General features: G+C 46.5%; 8 non-coding genes across 8 annotated transcripts; all 8 read left to right on the top strand.

Moving 5' to 3' along the window:
* Positions 1 to 158: 158 nt before the first annotated feature.
* On the top strand, positions 159 to 365 carry LOC126356838 (small nucleolar RNA U3). The gene has a single exon (XR_007565856.1). It is a non-coding gene; the product is annotated as a small nucleolar RNA U3 (small nucleolar RNA).
* A 936-nt stretch (positions 366 to 1,301) lies between these two features.
* LOC126357018 (U5 spliceosomal RNA) lies at positions 1,302 to 1,420 on the top strand. Its single transcript, XR_007566013.1, has one exon. It is a non-coding gene; the product is annotated as a U5 spliceosomal RNA (small nuclear RNA).
* Positions 1,421 to 3,997: 2,577 nt separating this feature from the next.
* On the top strand, positions 3,998 to 4,204 carry LOC126356837 (small nucleolar RNA U3). The gene has a single exon (XR_007565855.1). It is a non-coding gene; the product is annotated as a small nucleolar RNA U3 (small nucleolar RNA).
* A 936-nt stretch (positions 4,205 to 5,140) lies between these two features.
* Positions 5,141 to 5,259, top strand: LOC126357017 (U5 spliceosomal RNA). The gene has a single exon (XR_007566012.1). It is a non-coding gene; the product is annotated as a U5 spliceosomal RNA (small nuclear RNA).
* A 2,573-nt stretch (positions 5,260 to 7,832) lies between these two features.
* Positions 7,833 to 8,039, top strand: LOC126356836 (small nucleolar RNA U3). Its single transcript, XR_007565854.1, has one exon. It is a non-coding gene; the product is annotated as a small nucleolar RNA U3 (small nucleolar RNA).
* Positions 8,040 to 8,975: 936 nt separating this feature from the next.
* LOC126357016 (U5 spliceosomal RNA) lies at positions 8,976 to 9,094 on the top strand. Its single transcript, XR_007566011.1, has one exon. It is a non-coding gene; the product is annotated as a U5 spliceosomal RNA (small nuclear RNA).
* Positions 9,095 to 11,665: 2,571 nt separating this feature from the next.
* LOC126356835 (small nucleolar RNA U3) lies at positions 11,666 to 11,872 on the top strand. Its single transcript, XR_007565853.1, has one exon. It is a non-coding gene; the product is annotated as a small nucleolar RNA U3 (small nucleolar RNA).
* Positions 11,873 to 17,689: 5,817 nt separating this feature from the next.
* On the top strand, positions 17,690 to 17,808 carry LOC126357166 (U5 spliceosomal RNA). The gene has a single exon (XR_007566141.1). It is a non-coding gene; the product is annotated as a U5 spliceosomal RNA (small nuclear RNA).
* The last annotated feature ends 983 nt before the right edge of the window (positions 17,809 to 18,791 follow it).

Below are 18,791 nucleotides of genomic sequence, written 5' to 3'. Positions count from 1 at the left end.
TGGCGGCCAAATAGGAGTAGAACTAGGTTCTTTGCAGAATGTCCGAGCTTAAGTAATTCTTCGATAAGTAAATCGCGAATGTGAAGAGTGTGTCGTATTCTCGTAGGGCGTGTTGACGGTCTCGTGGCATAAGTAGCGAGCGGTGATAGCTTGCAAGCAAGATCATACTTCACAGGATCATTTCTGTAGTATGTCTTCAACTCTCTCTAGTTCAAAGCTGGAGTAGACGCAACCACGATGATGAGTGGTAGCACTGTCCCTGAGCGTGAGGCATGCGACCGAGATTCATTGCATCTTGGTTGTAATCGATGATCGTTCACCACATTCTGAGGGATGTGGGAAGGGAGTAGCGCTTTCCGAGTGGTGGTTTTATTATAGATCAGAAGCATAAGTCATACTTTCGGTATCGTGACCCGCCGCGTTGCAGAAATGTTGTGGAAGGACTTTGATTGCGACATGTCATGAAAGCCTTGCGGAAGTTTCCCGAGTGGCACGGTGACGAGCCAGTTGATTTGTCCTGCTGCAAGTGCTAGGATTGGATGACAACGACGTACTTTGAGTTACAAGAATGAGTGAGCAGCACAAGCAGAGTGCAATTGATGACCATAAAAAGCTGACACACAACACAGTCTTGATAATGACCACTAATGCATGATGTACGAAACAATCAGGAGCAGCACGTTTGGCTAGAAAACATGAATTGAGTGATTTGCAAGGCACTGTTACCAGCAAGAAGGAATGCATGAAATTCGCAAATGAATAAGACTGGTTCAAATACTATCGACAGAAATTTTGTTTCTGTTGTCAGCTAGTATTAGTTGTGTGGGAGCAGGGGATATTTCCCTTGCACTACACATCTACATACACGTTGCGTCTGATGTGGCCTAGTTTCGCGTACAAAGAACTATCTAGTTGTCAGTTTTTTCAGTGAACGAGTGTGGTGGGGAGGAGAGAGATTAGTGTTAGATGCAGAGCACTGCGGGCAGTTGTGTGCCGAACGTTGTATGTCAAACGGTGGGTCGCCGACAGGAATTAGGCGTGCTGCCATCTGGCGGCAGGTGAGGTAATGAAGCAGCTTGGATGGTGACAGAAATGATGAAAATAGTTATGTAAAGAGTAATAGCGACCTCATTTGGCAGACACGTATTTCAGCGTTGGCAGTTAGTTTTGCGGTTTGTGCTTGCATAACACTGGAAGTCTGTTGACGGTAGAGAAGTGGACAAGAGGGAAAGGATTTTCCGCGTTCTCGCGCAGAAGTACTAGAGAAGCAGCCATAAGTATGGAAGTGAGTGCGTTGATCGGCACTCTGGTTTCCCTTCAAATCGAATAAATCTTTCGCCTTTTACTAAAGATTTCCGTGGAGGGGAACATTAAATGAGTCTGTAATGTATTTTTCGTAGTGCTCGGCTATTGCTGAGCCACAATCACAAGTAAAACGTAATGTAAGCAATAATGTGTGTAAATAGGAAGAGGTAGATTGTGTTGTGTGGAGTAGCGGAGCACGTTGGATCAGGTAGATGTTTTTGCTTGATTTGAAATTGTAACAGGCCATGTCGCAGTATAATGAAACAAGTACATTTGCCCTGAAATGGCGTGCAGTGTGTTAGACGATAGTGTAAAGAGAAAGAGAGCTATTTAATGTCTGAGTTGTATAAATGGCAGGAGACTAATCTGGAAATAGCATAAAGGAATTGTAATGTGAGTGGTGCTTGCGATAATGTATGGCAGGCAATATTGTGCAGAGGTGAAGGTGAATGCTTTGTATTGTGAAGAGTTGTTACATTTGTGTGTGTGTGTGTGTGTGAGGCACAAGAGGCATAATTGTGGAAACTCTTGGTGAACGCTTTCTATACCTCAGTGCTATATGGTTTAGTGTTTATTTGCACTTTAATTGCACAACAGCATATAAGCTGATATTTGGAAGTGAATGATGAATGATAGGCGTTGTAAGTAATACTGGTATGTGATTAGTAGATTGAGTTTTGAAACCCAAAATTATTTTTACTGCACAAGTTTGTGATTTGTGGGTATGGTGTGAGTGAGATTTGGGTTGAAGATGGTGGATAGTTGGTCAGGATGAGTATTTCAATTGTTTTCAAGAGAGTGGATAATAGTGGCACTGGATTGTTGCCATAATATGGCATTGGTTGTTTGTTCATAACAATGTACTCAGTTTTGTAGAAGATGTAGGTGGGAGGGAGACATTTGTTGAATATGACATAGATAGCTGGAAATGAATAGAGTAGCAATTTCCTGCTAGGTGTAGTTTGGGTATGATGTGATGTGCCTCAGTGAGATGTAAATCTTGAAATTGAAGGGTTGTTCCTAGGTACAGTCTTGGAAACTATGTATCTGCTGTTGACTCCAATGTTTTCAAGATTACTGGTGTACAAAATTGGCCAGACTTTGCAGTTTCTTCTTCAGTAAATCAGTGGAAGGTGGTGCAGATAATGGTAAAAATGTTCATAGTGTCCTGTGAGTTGTTGATGCTGCTTGTCTTTTTTGATTGACCCAGCCATACACAGAGGTGGTGCATACTTGGCTTGAGAAGAGTTAATGATGAAATACCAGGACAGTGCTCACAACGAAGCTCCTTCCCCTGCATTGTAGTTTCCCTCCTCAGGTATAGAGTGACATGATATTGGCAGAGGATGTGGAGATAATCACTTTGATCAGGCTGTTTGTGGTTTGAAGGCTCTTTTACCAGAATCCGTTCATGGTGATAACTGTGTTCTCTGGTGGAACATGATGAGAACATTGTGTGAAGTGCATAGAAGTAGCTATTTGAGTATGTATGAAAATGTCAGGCAACCACTGTTACTCCTAAATTTCTGTGGAATTAAGTTTTCTGTGTGTGTTTGAAAATCCCAGAGGTTCAAGTTGGCTGTTTATATGTTGCAAGCGAAAAAGTTTTTGAGTAAACTGGGGCACTAGCATTAGTTCCCTGTTCACTGTGACAAGGAAGCTAGTATAAAAAGTAGTTTTGTGGTTTTGTTTGCAAAGAAGTGCTCATGGGATGAAAGCACTGCTTGCGATTATTCTGAGATTGATGGCGGGATTGCTAAACATCTAGAGTTTTAGTAAGGGGCTAGTCGGAGTAGTTATATAGTTGTAAAATTATTTGATATTTGATGAGAAATTTCTTTATTCATAGCACATGGGCCATCATAGTTGAAGCATAAAGATGGGCATGGTATGCGTATAATGTCCTGACAGTGATGTTCATAGAGACTTGTTGTATACTTTGATTCTTCATCTGTTTAACAGTAACATTAAGAAATGTATTAGTGGAGCAAGTAGCTGTGAAATTACTGGTGTATGACTGATAGTATGGACGTGATGCTGAATGGAAGTGTTTGTTTAGCTGTGGGTGTTTTCATAATTGCCATGTGAGGAAAAGCAATACTCGTGGTAGGCGAAAAGAGATACAGAGAGAAACACATTAATTGCGTGTAGCGTGTATCAGCAGCTGTTGGGCGGGGTATCAAGTAAGACGCAAGGTGAAGCGAAAGAGGAAGTGGCCAAATATCGACAAGAGTTGGCACTGTTAGGGCGAGGTGAATACGCTATTGCGGTGCGAAAATTTTCGAAGAGAGAGGCGGTTTTAAAGAAAGCACAAGTGTCCTATGACTGCCCTCTTGTGTGTTTCTCTTTCAGTGACTATTTGGCATGTCTGCTTGCGCCATAGAATGCTACTGTATGTGCCCCAGGCCCCCATCTAGCGGCCGGAGCTGCAAGCGGTGTTTACATACAGTCTCGCCTGAGGCAATGGTCTCTGATTTCGGATGCAAAAAGCACTGGTAGCGCACAGAATAGTTGAGTGAGGAAAGGTTAGATCATGGCGGCCAAATAGGAGTAGAACTAGGTTCTTTGCAGAATGTCCGAGCTTAAGTAATTCTTCGATAAGTAAATCGCGAATGTGAAGAGTGTGTCGTGTTCTCGTAGGGCGTGTTGACGGTCTCGTGGCATAAGTAGCGAGCGGTGATAGCTTGCAAGCAAGATCATACTTCACAGGATCATTTCTGTAGTATGTCTTCAACTCTCTCTAGTTCAAAGCTGGAGTAGACGCAACCACGATGATGAGTGGTAGCACTGTCCCTGAGCGTGAGGCATGCGACCGAGATTCATTGCATCTTGGTTGTAATCGATGATCGTTCACCACATTCTGAGGGATGTGGGAAGGGAGTAGCGCTTTCCGAGTGGTGGTTTTATTATAGATCAGAAGCATAAGTCATACTTTCGGTATCGTGACCCGCCGCGTTGCAGAAATGTTGTGGAAGGACTTTGATTGCGACATGTCATGAAAGCCTTGCGGAAGTTTCCCGAGTGGCACGGTGACGAGCCAGTTGATTTGTCCTGCTGCAAGTGCTAGGATTGGATGACAACGACGTACTTTGAGTTACAAGAATGAGTGAGCAGCACAAGCAGAGTGCAATTGATGACCATAAAAAGCTGACACACAACACAGTCTTGATAATGACCACTAATGCATGATGTACGAAACAATCAGGAGCAGCACGTTTGGCTAGAAAACATGAATTGAGTGATTTGCAAGGCACTGTTACCAGCAAGAAGGAATGCATGAAATTCGCAAATGAATAAGACTGGTTCAAATACTATCGACAGAAATTTTGTTTCTGTTGTCAGCTAGTATTAGTTGTGTGGGAGCAGGGGATATTTCCCTTGCACTACACATCTACATACACGTTGCGTCTGATGTGGCCTAGTTTCGCGTACAAAGAACTATCTAGTTGTCAGTTTTTTCAGTGAACGAGTGTGGTGGGGAGGAGAGAGATTAGTGTTAGATGCAGAGCACTGCGGGCAGTTGTGTGCCGAACGTTGTATGTCAAACGGTGGGTCGCCGACAGGAATTAGGCGTGCTGCCATCTGGCGGCAGGTGAGGTAATGAAGCAGCTTGGATGGTGACAGAAATGATGAAAATAGTTATGTAAAGAGTAATAGCGACCTCATTTGGCAGACACGTATTTCAGCGTTGGCAGTTAGTTTTGCGGTTTGTGCTTGCATAACACTGGAAGTCTGTTGACGGTAGAGAAGTGGACAAGAGGGAAAGAATTTTCCGCGTTCTCGCGCAGAAGTACTAGAGAAGCAGCCATAAGTATGGAAGTGAGTGCGTTGATCGGCACTCTGGTTTCCCTTCAAATCGAATAAATCTTTCGCCTTTTACTAAAGATTTCCGTGGAGGGGAACATTAAATGAGTCTGTAATGTATTTTTCGTAGTGCTCGGCTATTGCTGAGCCACAATCACAAGTAAAACGTAATGTAAGCAATAATGTGTGTAAATAGGAAGAGGTAGATTGTGTTGTGTGGAATAGCGGAGCACGTTGGATCAGGTAGATGTTTTTGCTTGATTTGAAATTGTAACAGGCCATGTCGCAGTATAATGAAACAAGTACATTTGCCCTGAAATGGCGTGCAGTGTGTTAGACGATAGTGTAAAGAGAAAGAGAGCTATTTAATGTCTGAGTTGTATAAATGGCAGGAGACTAATCTGGAAATAGCATAAAGGAATTGTAATGTGAGTGGTGCTTGCGATAATGTATGGCAGGCAATATTGTGCAGAGGTGAAGGTGAATGCTTTGTATTGTGAAGAGTTGTTACATTTGTGTGTGTGTGTGTGAGGCACAAGAGGCATAATTGTGGAAACTCTTGGTGAACGCTTTCTATACCTCAGTGCTATATGGTTTAGTGTTTATTTGCACTTTAATTGCACAACAGCATATAAGCTGATATTTGGAAGTGAATGATGAATGATAGGCGTTGTAAGTAATACTGGTATGTGATTAGTAGATTGAGTTTTGAAACCCAAAATTATTTTTACTGCACAAGTTTGTGATTTGTGGGTATGGTGTGAGTGAAATTTGGGTTGAAGATGGTGGATAGTTGGTCAGGATGAGTATTTCAATTGTTTTCAAGAGAGTGGATAATAGTGGCACTGGATTGTTGCCATAATATGGCATTGGTTGTTTGTTCATAACAATGTACTCAGTTTTGTAGAAGATGTAGGTGGGAGGGAGACATTTGTTGAATATGACATAGATAGCTGGAAATGAATAGAGTAGCAATTTCCTGCTAGGTGTAGTTTGGGTATGATGTGATGTGCCTCAGTGAGATGTAAATCTTGAAATTGAAGGGTTGTTCCTAGGTACAGTCTTGGAAACTATGTATCTGCTGTTGACTCCAATGTTTTCAAGATTACTGGTGTACAAAATTGGCCAGACTTTGCAGTTTCTTCTTCAGTAAATCAGTGGAAGGTGGTGCAGATAATGGTAAAAATGTTCATAGTGTCCTGTGAGTTGTTGATGCTGCTTGTCTTTTTTGATTGACCCAGCCATACACAGAGGTGGTGCATACTTGGCTTGAGAAGAGTTAATGATGAAATACCAGGACAGTGCTCACAACGAAGCTCCTTCCCCTGCATTGTAGTTTCCCTCCTCAGGTATAGAGTGACATGATATTGGCAGAGGATGTGGAGATAATCACTTTGATCAGGCTGTTTGTGGTTTGAAGGCTCTTTTACCAGAATCCGTTCATGGTGATAACTGTGTTCTCTGGTGGAACATGATGAGAACATTGTGTGAAGTGCATAGAAGTAGCTATTTGAGTATGTATGAAAATGTCAGGCAACCACTGTTACTCCTAAATTTCTGTGGAATTAAGTTTTCTGTGTGTGTTTGAAAATCCCAGAGGTTCAAGTTGGCTGTTTATATGTTGCAAGCGAAAAAGTTTTTGAGTAAACTGGGGCACTAGCATTAGTTCCCTGTTCACTGTGACAAGGAAGCTAGTATAAAAAGTAGTTTTGTGGTTTTGTTTGCAAAGAAGTGCTCATGGGATGAAAGCACTGCTTGCGATTATTCTGAGATTGATGGCGGGATTGCTAAACATCTAGAGTTTTAGTAAGGGGCTAGTCGGAGTAGTTATATAGTTGTAAAATTATTTGATATTTGATGAGAAATTTCTTTATTCATAGCACATGGGCCATCATAGTTGAAGCATAAAGATGGGCATGGTATGCGTATAATGTCCTGACAGTGATGTTCATAGAGACTTGTTGTATACTTTGATTCTTCATCTGTTTAACAGTAACATTAAGAAATGTATTAGTGGAGCAAGTAGCTGTGAAATTACTGGTGTATGACTGATAGTATGGACGTGATGCTGAATGGAAGTGTTTGTTTAGCTGTGGGTGTTTTCATAATTGCCATGTGAGGAAAAGCAATACTCGTGGTAGGCGAAAAGAGATACAGAGAGAAACACATTAATTGCGTGTAGCGTGTATCAGCAGCTGTTGGGCGGGGTATCAAGTAAGACGCAAGGTGAAACGAAAGAGGAAGTGGCCAAATATCGACAAGAGTTGGCACTGTTAGGGCGAGGTGAATACGCTATTGCGGTGCGAAAATTTTCGAAGAGAGAGGCGGTTTTAAAGAAAGCACAAGTGTCGTATGACTGCCCTCTTGTGTGTTTCTCTTTCAGTGACTATTTGGCATGTCTGCTTGCGCCATAGAATGCTACTGTATGTGCCCCAGGCCCCCATCTAGCGGCCGGAGCTGCAAGCGGTGTTTACATACAGTCTCGCCTGAGGCAATGGTCTCTGATTTCGGATGCAAAAAGCACTGGTAGCGCACAGAATAGTTGAGTGAGGAAAGGTTAGATCATGGCGGCCAAATAGGAGTAGAACTAGGTTCTTTGCAGAATGTCCGAGCTTAAGTAATTCTTCGATAAGTAAATCGCGAATGTGAAGAGTGTGTCGTATTCTCGTAGGGCGTGTTGACGGTCTCGTGGCATAAGTAGCGAGCGGTGATAGCTTGCAAGCAAGATCATACTTCACAGGATCATTTCTGTAGTATGTCTTCAACTCTCTCTAGTTCAAAGCTGGAGTAGACGCAACCACGATGATGAGTGGTAGCACTGTCCCTGAGCGTGAGGCATGCGACCGAGATTCATTGCATCTTGGTTGTAATCGATGATCGTTCACCACATTCTGAGGGATGTGGGAAGGGAGTAGCGCTTTCCGAGTGGTGGTTTTATTATAGATCAGAAGCATAAGTCATACTTTCGGTATCGTGACCCGCCGCGTTGCAGAAATGTTGTGGAAGGACTTTGATTGCGACATGTCATGAAAGCCTTGCGGAAGTTTCCCGAGTGGCACGGTGACGAGCCAGTTGATTTGTCCTGCTGCAAGTGCTAGGATTGGATGACAACGACGTACTTTGAGTTACAAGAATGAGTGAGCAGCACAAGCAGAGTGCAATTGATGACCATAAAAAGCTGACACACAACACAGTCTTGATAATGACCACTAATGCATGATGTACGAAACAATCAGGAGCAGCACGTTTGGCTAGAAAACATGAATTGAGTGATTTGCAAGGCACTGTTACCAGCAAGAAGGAATGCATGAAATTCGCAAATGAATAAGACTGGTTCAAATACTATCGACAGAAATTTTGTTTCTGTTGTCAGCTAGTATTAGTTGTGTGGGAGCAGGGGATATTTCCCTTGCACTACACATCTACATACACGTTGCGTCTGATGTGGCCTAGTTTCGCGTACAAAGAACTATCTAGTTGTCAGTTTTTTCAGTGAACGAGTGTGGTGGGGAGGAGAGAGATTAGTGTTAGATGCAGAGCACTGCGGGCAGTTGTGTGCCGAACGTTGTATGTCAAACGGTGGGTCGCCGACAGGAATTAGGCGTGCTGCCATCTGGCGGCAGGTGAGGTAATGAAGCAGCTTGGATGGTGACAGAAATGATGAAAATAGTTATGTAAAGAGTAATAGCGACCTCATTTGGCAGACACGTATTTCAGCGTTGGCAGTTAGTTTTGCGGTTTGTGCTTGCATAACACTGGAAGTCTGTTGACGGTAGAGAAGTGGACAAGAGGGAAAGAATTTTCCGCGTTCTCGCGCAGAAGTACTAGAGAAGCAGCCATAAGTATGGAAGTGAGTGCGTTGATCGGCACTCTGGTTTCCCTTCAAATCGAATAAATCTTTCGCCTTTTACTAAAGATTTCCGTGGAGGGGAACATTAAATGAGTCTGTAATGTATTTTTCGTAGTGCTCGGCTATTGCTGAGCCACAATCACAAGTAAAACGTAGTGTAAGCAATAATGTGTGTAAATAGGAAGAGGTAGATTGTGTTGTGTGGAGTAGCGGAGCACGTTGGATCAGGTAGATGTTTTTGCTTGATTTGAAATTGTAACAGGCCATGTCGCAGTATAATGAAACAAGTACATTTGCCCTGAAATGGCGTGCAGTGTGTTAGACGATAGTGTAAAGAGAAAGAGAGCTATTTAATGTCTGAGTTGTATAAATGGCAGGAGACTAATCTGGAAATAGCATAAAGGAATTGTAATGTGAGTGGTGCTTGCGATAATGTATGGCAGGCAATATTGTGCAGAGGTGAAGGTGAATGCTTTGTATTGTGAAGAGTTGTTACATTTGTGTGTGTGTGTGAGGCACAAGAGGCATAATTGTGGAAACTCTTGGTGAACGCTTTCTATACCTCAGTGCTATATGGTTTAGTGTTTATTTGCACTTTAATTGCACAACAGCATATAAGCTGATATTTGGAAGTGAATGATGAATGATAGGCGTTGTAAGTAATACTGGTATGTGATTAGTAGATTGAGTTTTGAAACCCAAAATTATTTTTACTGCACAAGTTTGTGATTTGTGGGTATGGTGTGAGTGAGATTTGGGTTGAAGATGGTGGATAGTTGGTCAGGATGAGTATTTCAATTGTTTTCAAGAGAGTGGATAATAGTGGCACTGGATTGTTGCCATAATATGGCATTGGTTGTTTGTTCATAACAATGTACTCAGTTTTGTAGAAGATGTAGGTGGGAGGGAGACATTTGTTGAATATGACATAGATAGCTGGAAATGAATAGAGTAGCAATTTCCTGCTAGGTGTAGTTTGGGTATGATGTGATGTGCCTCAGTGAGATGTAAATCTTGAAATTGAAGGGTTGTTCCTAGGTACAGTCTTGGAAACTATGTATCTGCTGTTGACTCCAATGTTTTCAAGATTACTGGTGTACAAAATTGGCCAGACTTTGCAGTTTCTTCTTCAGTAAATCAGTGGAAGGTGGTGCAGATAATGGTAAAAATGTTCATAGTGTCCTGTGAGTTGTTGATGCTGCTTGTCTTTTTTGATTGGCCCAGCCATACACAGAGGTGGTGCATACTTGGCTTGAGAAGAGTTAATGATGAAATACCAGGACAGTGCTCACAACGAAGCTCCTTCCCCTGCATTGTAGTTTCCCTCCTCAGGTATAGAGTGACATGATATTGGCAGAGGATGTGGAGATAATCACTTTGATCAGGCTGTTTGTGGTTTGAAGGCTCTTTTACCAGAATCCGTTCATAGTGATAACTGTGTTCTCTGGTGGAACATGATGAGAACATTGTGTGAAGTGCATAGAAGTAGCTATTTGAGTATGTATGAAAATGTCAGGCAACCACTGTTACTCCTAAATTTCTGTGGAATTAAGTTTTCTGTGTGTGTTTGAAAATCCCAGAGGTTCAAGTTGGCTGTTTATATGTTGCAAGCGAAAAAGTTTTTGAGTAAACTGGGGCACTAGCATTAGTTCCCTGTTCACTGTGACAAGGAAGCTAGTATAAAAAGTAGTTTTGTGGTTTTGTTTGCAAACAAGTGCTCATGGGATGAAAGCACTGCTTGCGATTATTCTGAGATTGATGGCGGGATTGCTAAACATCTAGAGTTTTAGCAAGGGGCTAGTCGGAGTAGTTATATAGTTGTAAAATTATTTGATATTTGATGAGAAATTTCTTTATTCATAGCACATGGGCCATCATAGTTGAAGCATAAAGATGGGCATGGTATGCGTATAATGTCCTGACAGTGATGTTCATAGAGACTTGTTGTATACTTTGATTCTTCATCTGTTTAACAGTAACATTAAGAAATGTATTAGTGGAGCAAGTAGCTGTGAAATTACTGGTGTATGACTGATAGTATGGACGTGATGCTGAATGGAAGTGTTTGTTTAGCTGTGGGTGTTTTCATAATTGCCATGTGAGGAAAAGCAATACTCGTGGTAGGCGAAAAGAGATACAGAGAGAAACACATTAATTGCGTGTAGCGTGTATCAGCAGCTGTTGGGCGGGGTATCAAGTAAGACGCAAGGTGAAACGAAAGAGGAAGTGGCCAAATATCGACAAGAGTTGGCACTGTTAGGGTGAGGTGAATACGCTATTGCGGTGCGAAAATTTTCGAAGAGAGAGGCGGTTTTAAAGAAAGCACAAGTGTCCTATGACTGCCCTCTTGTGTGTTTCTCTTTCAGTGACTATTTGGCATGTCTGCTTGCGCCATAGAATGCTACTGTATGTGCCCCAGGCCCCCATCTAGCGGCCGGAGCTGCAAGCGGTGTTTACATACAGTCTCGCCTGAGGCAATGGTCTCTGATTTCGGATGCAAAAAGCACTGGTAGCGCACAGAATAGTTGAGTGAGGAAAGGTTAGATCATGGCGGCCAAATAGGAGTAGAATTAGGTTCTTTGCAGAATGTCCGAGCTTAAGTAATTCTTCGATAAGTAAATCGCGAATGTGAAGAGTGTGTCGTATTCTCGTAGGGCGTGTTGACGGTCTCGTGGCATAAGTAGCGAGCGGTGATAGCTTGCAAGCAAGATCATACTTCACAGGATCATTTCTGTAGTATGTCTTCAACTCTCTCTAGTTCAAAGCTGGAGTAGACGCAACCACGATGATGAGTGGTAGCACTGTCCCTGAGCGTGAGGCATGCGACCGAGATTCATTGCATCTTGGTTGTAATCGATGATCGTTCACCACATTCTGAGGGATGTGGGAAGGGAGTAGCGCTTTCCGAGTGGTGGTTTTATTATAGATCAGAAGCATAAGTCATACTTTCGGTATCGTGACCCGCCGCGTTGCAGAAATGTTGTGGAAGGACTTTGATTGCGACATGTCATGAAAGCCTTGCGGAAGTTTCCCGAGTGGCACGGTGACGAGCCAGTTGATTTGTCCTGCTGCAAGTGCTAGGATTGGATGACAACGACGTACTTTGAGTGAGCAGCACAAGCAGAGTGCAATTGATGACCATAAAAAGCTGACACACAACACAGTCTTGATAATGACCAATAATGCTAAGAGGTTGTGGTCCAATAGTAGAAAAAATTCTCTCTGACGTTTCGTTGCCAGCTGTGGGAAAAATTATCTAAGGTGTTGCAGGTGCCAGCCAGCCAGTCAGCCCGTCTGTCGACGTGCAGCGGTCACCACCAGCAGCCAGCAGCGGTTCCCGGTAGCAGCGGTCCCCGCCAGTAGCGGTCTCGCCAGCAACCCGCCAGGGGCGGTCCCCCGCCAGCGCAGGTTCCCGCCAGTAGCGGTCTCGCCAGCAGCCCGCCAGGGCGGTCCCCGCCAGCACCGGTCCCCGGAGCCCTAGTCACCGCCAGCAGCCATCGGTGGTCCTAGCTGCCCCAGCAGCAGCGGAGGCGTAACCACCGGCCAGTCAACCGGGTCCCCTCCCACCGCCAGCGACAGCAGAGTGGGGAATCGGCCCCAGACTCCTTCGTTCTTCGTCCTCCGTCAACTTCTACTCTGCATCTCTCGTCGCCCTGCCCGTCTCTCGTTGGTTTCCTTGTCTTGTTCTGTGTATCTCCTCTCATTATGATGTCAAACCCCACCAGCTCCTCTACAGCCACCACCACTGCCATCGTCTGCACCTGCACCTCAGCGGCTGCCACCACTATCACATGGTGTGCCGCATTCCTCCCCCTCAGTCCGTCCCCCACTCCTCACTCTCCCATCTCCCTCCCTATTTGTCGCCCCATCCTCAGCTCCTCCCTCCCGTGCCTCCTCCGATCCCTTCCCTCCCGTCCCTCCCCCTGCTCCTATCGTTTCTGCGGCCACCGCTAGGGTGGTTGCCCAAAGAGCTACAGCTCATGCTCAACTCTCCCCTTCGCTCTCATCGTCAACATCATCATCATCGTCGCCTTCGCCGTCACCCTCACCGTCTCCGGCGCCGACTCCATCACCAGGACCTGCCACTCCCCGCCACATTCCAGTCGTTCCCATCCCCCCACACCTCCTCCGCCACTGTCATACGCCCCAGTGGCACCCCTGCCTCCTCTACTCCCAAGAAGGCTCCGCCTCGTCCCCCTTCCCCAACTCATGATGCCATGGATGTCTCCCCGCCTGCCCCCCTCCCCATCTTCCTCCACCCCCTCCTACTGCTACCTCATCTCCCGTCCTGATCCCTCCTCTCTTGAAGCCCTGAACCTCACCCTCTTCCTTCGCCAGAATTTTCCTGGTGCCCCCATCTCCCTCCTTCCTCCTCGCTGTTATTCAGTGTTCATCTCCTCCCCCAGCCCTACCCTCCACACGGACCTCCTTTCCCGCATCCCAGTCACCCGCTTTGGGCCTAATGCCTCCCTCACCCCTTCTACTTCCCCGTCTTCCTCCTGCAAACCCCAACCCCCGCGTCGCCCGTCCCTCACCGCTGTGATCACTCGGCTTAGTCCGGCGATCACGGAGGAGGAGGTGTTGGCAGAGCTCAAGGCACATCCCCATCTGGAGGCGGGTGCGGTGCTTCGCGCTGCGTTCTTAACTCTGCTGGCCCCACCTGCGTTGTGCGGGTCTTTTCTGAGCACGCCCCCCTCCATCGACCATCTCCTGGAGGAGGGTGCCCTTCTCTTTCACCGCCGCTACCCAGTTGACCCTTCCCGTTCCCCTCCTCAATCCCTCCGCTGCCAGAGTTGCTTGCGGTATAATGCGCACCCTACATCTGAGTGCCGTGAGGCTCCCACCTGCCCGCACTGTAGGCAAGCCCACTTTGTCAGGCAGTGCCCCAATCTCCAGTCCCCCTCCCCCCTCCTGTAATACCTGTAACCTCCCTCACCCCACTTACTCCCAGAAAGATAAAGCCCGACCCCCTCGTACCACTCCTGAGCTCTCCGTTCCTGTCCGCCCTCTGGACGCCCCCACCCCTCCCGGCAATTCCCTGCGTCCACCCCCTACAGCTGAGAACATCATCAGATTCCTCACCATCGTCCTTCAGAATGTTCATCCTTTTCAGCGCCCCCACACCCTGCAACAGGTATCCCTCGCCGCCCGTTCCGTTTTCCACCTGGAAGTGTACGCCACCTACTTCAACAACCAGGCCCATTTCACCTTCTCCTGCCTTGACATCCTTGTCTAAATCCCTGTCATGGCGCGACAGCACCGTATTCTTTTCAACAACATCCGCTCCCTTCCCGCCAACGAGAACCTCTTCCTGCACACCGTTGCCACCCACTGCGTGGACGCCTTCGTCCTCAATGAAACCTTCCTCTAGCCCCATCACCACGTCCACACTTCGCCATACCTCCTTCACCGTTCTGATAATCCTCTCCCGATTGAGCGTGGCGGAGTTGCCATTGGTCACCACCGCCAGATCCCAGTTCGGCACTAACCTCTCCTTCCCGACCCCACTGAACACCTGATCCTTAGTCTCTTCTTCCCCGGCCTTACCGTCACCTGCGCCCCCATCTATGTCCGCCCTAACATCCCTATTTCCTTCGACTTCCTCTTCCACACTGACCGTACCTTCTCCTCCTATGTGATCGCCGATGACTTCAACATCCATAGTCGTTCTACCGCCCAGTTATGGCGGTGGCATCGGTTCCTCTCCTCCCTTCAAGGGGACCTCATCCCCATCCCCGAATCCAACTACACTCCTGATGTTATTCTTTCCTCCCCTAACCTCCATAGCCGCATAACGGTGGATGTCCTGGAACCTATTGGTAGCGACCATCTCCCAGTCCTCTTCACCATTTCAGACGTTCATCACCCCCGCCCCAACCCTCGTAATGACCCTCCCCGTAAATATGTCCATGACTCTTCCCGTGCCAACTGGAATGCCTACCGGGATACCCTCTCCTCCCGGATCGATAGCCGCCCCTTCACCTACCGCCACCCTGACGATGTAACCCATGCTGCCTCCTTTCTCCAGCGGACCTAGTCTGAGGTCACGGAGGCTCATGTCCCTACTGCCGCCATCCACCCCCACCGTCCTACCTTACCCCCAAAGGCCTTCCTCCTTTGCCGTGAATCCCGCCGTCTCTACCGTGCCTTCCTCCGCACGCGTGACCCGGACAGAATACGACGCTACCGGCAACTCCAGCAACACATTCGTAATTTGCTCGCAGCCACGAAACACCGGGACTGGCGACAGACATGCACTCGTTTAACTGCTCCCCTACCTATCAACTCGTCCATGTTCTGGTCAGCCTTCCGTCGCCTTACCGTAACTAAACCCTCCTCTTCTCCATGATGATCACCCCTTCCCTGACACCCTTAGTAAGGCCAATCACTTTGCCTCCTACCTGTCTGATCCCCAGTTCGATTACTCCCTCTTCCTGGATGTCCGTTATCGAACTGACACGTCTGTCCCTCCCCTCGCACCTGGTTTCCAGTACCTGAACAGCTGGCCCGTGGGGCCATACGGTTCCAAGCGCTTCAGTTTGGAACCGCGTGACCGCTACACTCGCAGGTTCGAATCTTGCCTCGGCCATGGCTGTGTGTGATGTTCTTAGAACTACTTAAACCTAACTAACCTAAGTTCTAGGGGACTGATGACCTCAGAAGTTAAGTCCCATAGTGCTCAGAGCCATTTGAACCAGTACTTGGGCAACATTGCACACACGGAATTCAATGCCCCAATGACTACACAGGATCTCATTGCTACACTCCGCACAAAACGCAATACCGCTCCTGGTCACTATCGTGTCACCTACCGTTACCTTCGTGTAGCTCCTGTTTCTTTCCTCTCCACCTTGGCCAGGTTCCTGTCCACCGGTTACTACTCCGACCTGTGGAAAACCTCTCGTATCCTGATGGTCCTTAAACCTGGTAAACCGCAGTCTGCCATCTCTTCCTACCATCCCATCAGCCTTACATTGGTCTTCAGCAAGGTCCTGGAATCTATCCTTACTCGACGCATCCACCATCATCTCCGCCAGCACCTTCTCCTTCCCGTTACCCAGTTGGGCTTTCGGCTGAACTTCTCTTTCAATGACCTTCTCCTTCACCTCACTCATCTCCTCTCCGAACAATTTAACTCCCGTCACTCCACTATCTTCCTCTCCCTTGACCTCGAAAGTGCCTGTGACCGTGTGTGGCACTCGGGTCTCCTCTTCAAGCTCCAAACCTTCGCCTTTCGTATTAACTACGTCCTTCTGATCGGGTCCTCTCTTTCCCAACGTGCTTCCTACGTCACTGTCCATGACACGGATTCCTACACCTTCTTCCCCTCCATCAGTGCTCCACAAGGTTCCGTCCTGTCCCCTCTTCGGTATATTTTGTATATGGCAGACGTGCTGCTGCCTTCACCCCCGTCCACCTTCTCCAGTATGCGGATGACACCGCCTTCCTTGTCCTCGCCCCCACCCTGCAGCGCTCCGAACACCTTCTCCAGTCCCATCTTGACCGATTCACCACTTGGTGCAACCAGTGGTTGCTTAAGGTCAACTCTTCCAAATCCCGGACGATTATAGTAGGCAAAACCACCCCTTGCTTCCGTTCCTCGATTTCTATGTCACCGTCTATGACCGTCCTAGCACCCTCACCCCCACCCTTATGTACCTTGGTGTCACCCTTCACCTCCTGGACCCTCCACGTCCAGACAATCCAAGCCAAGGCGCACTCCCGACTCCGTCTCCTTACGCTCCTTTCTGGCCGTACTTGGGTTCTGAAACCCTCCACCATCCTCCATACCTATAAATCCTTCATCTGCCCTATCCTCTGCTACACCCACCCTGCCTTCATCTCCGCTCCCCCTACCTTTTACAAATCCCTTCAGATCCTAGAACGCTATGCTCTTTGCCTCGCCTATCGCATCAGTCTCCCCTCCTTCACATGGGTCCTGTTCGACATTATTCCGTTCTGCCACCTCCTCCTTTTCCTCGAAGGGTACGGATCGTCTACACCTCCTGTAAACTTGATCCTCCTCACCCACCAGTCTCGCCTATCCTCTCCCGCCCCCATCCGCTGCTGCGCCTGTATTTACACGTCCCACCTGCTCTCCATCTCTCCACCCTCCTTACCCTCTCCCAAGGTGGCTTCAGCCAGCTCCCCCTCCCTGATGGTGCCCTCCTCCCCTTTATCTACCCCCCCTACCATCTTGGATCCTCCCTCCTTCTTCCTGTGTTTGTTCCTATGGGCACCCTCTCTCCCTCTTCTACCCCTCTTCCCTTACTCCCCACTCCTCCCGTGGACTTCCTCTATCCCCATACCTTCATTCATCCCCCCATCTCCTCTCCCCTCTACCTTCCTCTCCTCTTGGCAGGTCCCCGGACTCACACACGCTAAGTGGACATTCGTGCGCCGGAGATCATCATCAGTTTCTCATGTGTGTGCCATCGTGTTTGTGTTTAGTGTTTTTCGCTGCCACGCTCCTTCGTTCACCTGTACCATGTTGGTCATTAGTATTAGTGCGCAGCGCCGACAGTTTTTTGTGTTTTTTCGTTGAGTGTGAACGACTTCGTGTTTTTTAATTTTTTTCTCTATTCTTTTTAACCACCAATCAGTTACCTTTTTATCTTCATTCTATCTTTTATTGAAATGCTTGTGGCTGAAGAGTGGAGTAGTCTCACCCCCAGCCAGCCCACCTTTGTAAGAGGTGCAAAATAACAATAAAGGGAAAAAAGTTGATTGGCACTCTGGTTTCCCTTCAAATCGAATAAATCTTTCCCCTATTACTAAAGATTTCCGTGGAGGGGAACATTAAATGAGTCTGTAATGTATTTTTCGTAGTGCTCGGCAAACGCTGAGCCACAATCACAAGTAAAACGTAATGTAAGCAATAATGTGTGTAAATAGGAAGAGGTAGATTGTGTTGTGAGAATGAAGGGCGTGGGGTAGCGGAGCACGCTGGATCAGGTAGATATATATTTTTTTTTAATTTGAAATTGTAACAGGCCATGTCGCAGTATAATGAAACAAGTACATTTGCCATGAAATGGGGTGCAGTGTGTTGGGCGATTGTGTAAAGAGAGAGAGAGAGCTATTTAATGTCTGAGTTGTATAAATGGCAGGAGACTAATCTGGAAATAGTATAAAGGAATTGTAATGTGAGTGGTGCTTGTGATAATGTATGGCAGGCAATATTGTGCAGAGGTGAAAGTGAATGCTTTGTATTGAGAAGAGTTGTTACATTTGTGTGTGTGTGTGTGTGTGTGTGTGTGTGTGTGTGTGTGTGTGTGTGTGTGTGTGTGTAAGGCACAAGTGGCATAATTCTGGAAACTCTTGGTGAATGCTTTCTGTACCTCAGTGCTAGATGATTTGAGTGTTTACTTGCACTGCAGTTGCACAACAGCATATAAGCTGATATTTGGAATTAAATAAGGATTTTTTTTTCTTTATTGATTTTCAATTCCCCCCAAAGGGGGCGGGCTGGCAGCAGCTTAGTACGCTGCTCTACAGCCTACAGACTTTTTGGTAAGAAAATGAAGAAGAAAGAAACAAGGAAAAACCGGCGATTAAAAGACTACTTAAAGCATAAAATGGCAAAAAATGCGGAAAATTAAAACAGAAAGCGAAAGGGGTTGGCAATGTCGATAAAATACACTGGAATCGGACAAGTAACGTAGTAGACACACAATTAAAAAAAAAACATGGTGACAGTCTGGTTTCTGTTCGCAAGAGATAAAAAAAATCACACCCAGCGACAGTCTGATGGCTGTTCGCTACACGTCACTAAAGACACACGACAGAACACTCACTGGAAAACACACACTGTAAAACACTGCACGAAAAA

Source organism: Schistocerca gregaria, chromosome 3, assembly GCF_023897955.1.
Source record: "Schistocerca gregaria isolate iqSchGreg1 chromosome 3, iqSchGreg1.2, whole genome shotgun sequence".
Classification (NCBI taxonomy): domain Eukaryota; kingdom Metazoa; phylum Arthropoda; class Insecta; order Orthoptera; family Acrididae; genus Schistocerca; species Schistocerca gregaria.
This window is presented reverse-complemented; position numbering and strand designations above follow the sequence as displayed.